This window comes from Pongo abelii, chromosome 19 (assembly GCF_028885655.2).
Source record: "Pongo abelii isolate AG06213 chromosome 19, NHGRI_mPonAbe1-v2.0_pri, whole genome shotgun sequence".
Lineage (NCBI taxonomy): Eukaryota > Metazoa > Chordata > Mammalia > Primates > Hominidae > Pongo > Pongo abelii.
In genome coordinates this window covers 86,663,126-86,665,091 of record NC_072004.2, presented here as the reverse complement: position 1 = coordinate 86,665,091, position 1,966 = coordinate 86,663,126, and the positions used below count along the sequence as shown (strand labels likewise).

At 37.4% G+C, this 1,966-nt stretch overlaps 1 non-coding gene across 1 annotated transcript; it reads left to right on the top strand.

Moving 5' to 3' along the window:
- The first annotated feature begins 1,487 nt into the window (after positions 1-1,487).
- LOC112129775 (U7 small nuclear RNA) lies at positions 1,488-1,547 on the top strand. The gene has a single exon (XR_002912128.1). It is a non-coding gene; the product is annotated as a U7 small nuclear RNA (small nuclear RNA).
- Positions 1,548-1,966: the final 419 nt, after the last annotated feature.

Here is a 1,966-nt window from a genome sequence, read left to right as displayed (position 1 = left end):
GGCTCTCACACACCCTCTTGAGTCAGTCACTGGTTAAGTGTCATCTGAGGAGAAGGATAACTCTCAGACATCTTTAGTTCTCTCTTTGGCATACAGGACAAAGAGGCTCCAGTAGGAAAAGTGCCCTTCAAATAGAGTCCCAGGTGCTAGCTCTTAGAAGCAAAAGCACACAAAGGATTGGGGACAGGTTCCCTGATATGATAAAGAGAATCTGAAAGACCTGAAGATGGTGGGGTTGGTAGAGGGACACCAACAATGTTGGCTGCAGAGGTGCTGGGAGGTTTTCTTTGGGGAGTTCTGTAGGAATTTTGTCTGGGTAACAGTGGGGCTATTGGACAGGGGCACATGTTTTGTAGGTCACAGTGCAGACTTCCCCTTAGTCCTACTGTCCTCTATTGTGTCCAGAGTCCTAGAGTGTAGAGACTCATTGGTTCAATTTTTCCACCAAACAAATCTCTTATCTCCTGCTGGGTATTGCCTGGGTTTAGTGGCTTTAGTCAGAATTCAGCAGTTCAATAACTCAGTGGTTTTGAGGAGATAATAGGAAAACCTCTCCAACTCCAGAGGATATTGAGGGGATGAGAAAAAAAAAAACTGGTATTAGTGAGAGCCCTGGCATAGATCATCTTTGACTCACCCAGCAGGGCAAAAGGCCCATGTGTTAAGTGAAACAAGCTTAACAAAAACTGAGGCTCGAAAGTGAGGAAATCCTAATCCACGGCTTCATCCAGTTGTGACATGAACCCGGACCTGAACTTTTCCAGCCATAGTCACCCTATTTTTTTTTAACCTGAAAATCTATTTCAGAGCCACAAAAGGTCAACTTAGGTGCCAATCATATTTAGAGATTCTACTGTGGTATATGAAGAATAAATCAGGAACTTAATCAATGATGGTTATATTTTTAGTCTGGCCATGTTAAAGATTGAAAACATAACTATTTCCTACACAGGAAGGTTGTTACTCAGATTCTTCTATGAGATGCAAAGCTCTGATTGTCTTTGAAGGTTTATTTTCTTAACTTGACATTATTGACTTCTTATATGAAAAAGCCACTTATCCCAATATCTGGAAATTCTACTAGTTGATATTATTATTCCTTAAAATCGTTAACATAATTTGTTCATTTAACAAAAGGATATAATGGGCTTGAATTTGAACGAAAGATATGTATTAGACAGACAGATTAATGTTATTGATACAGCAGTTTGCCATATTGAAAAGTATGAAGATATGAACCAAAGTTACCAGCTATAAAATTTGGACAATTTGCTTGTGTACAAAATAGAAATAACAATACCTAGCTTACAATACAGTTAAACAAGACAATATCTGTAAAGCGTGATGTAGTGCATAGCACGTTGTAGATTTTTAACAAGTTTCAGTTCCCTTCTCTCCATTTGCCCCAAATCTGTCAGAGCACTAATCTCTAACCATCTCTACGCTCTGATACAAAGTTCCCTGTGAAAAGCATTATACAAAGTATTTGGTAACAGCTCTTTTAGAATTTGTCTAGCAAGTTTTCTAGTCTGTACCTGAAAGCCTCAATTAAAAAAGGAACAAAGTATTTAATTACCTCATAGTTCTATAAGAAATTAAGTATTATTAAATATCATATAATATTCATAGCTGTTTTTATCCTTTTGTGTAATCCCAGCAATTGGAATAAGTATAGTGCAGTCAATACAACTACAAGAACACTTAACAGGGTTTAAATAATAACTTCGACATTTTAGGAAATAGTTACTAATACAAGATAAATTTTCTTTTAAAAATTAGACCACATTTAATAATGAGGATGTGATCATCCTATTTTGGGGGGAATTTATGAAAAACAAAATGATGAAATTACCCTTTTCTGCATATGTCTGTTGCTTTACGTTGTCTTTCCTCTCTGCGTCCTCCGTGCTGTATAGCATTGGGAAAGCTAGAGAGAACCAGGCAGCTGGGAGGATGGAACCATCTT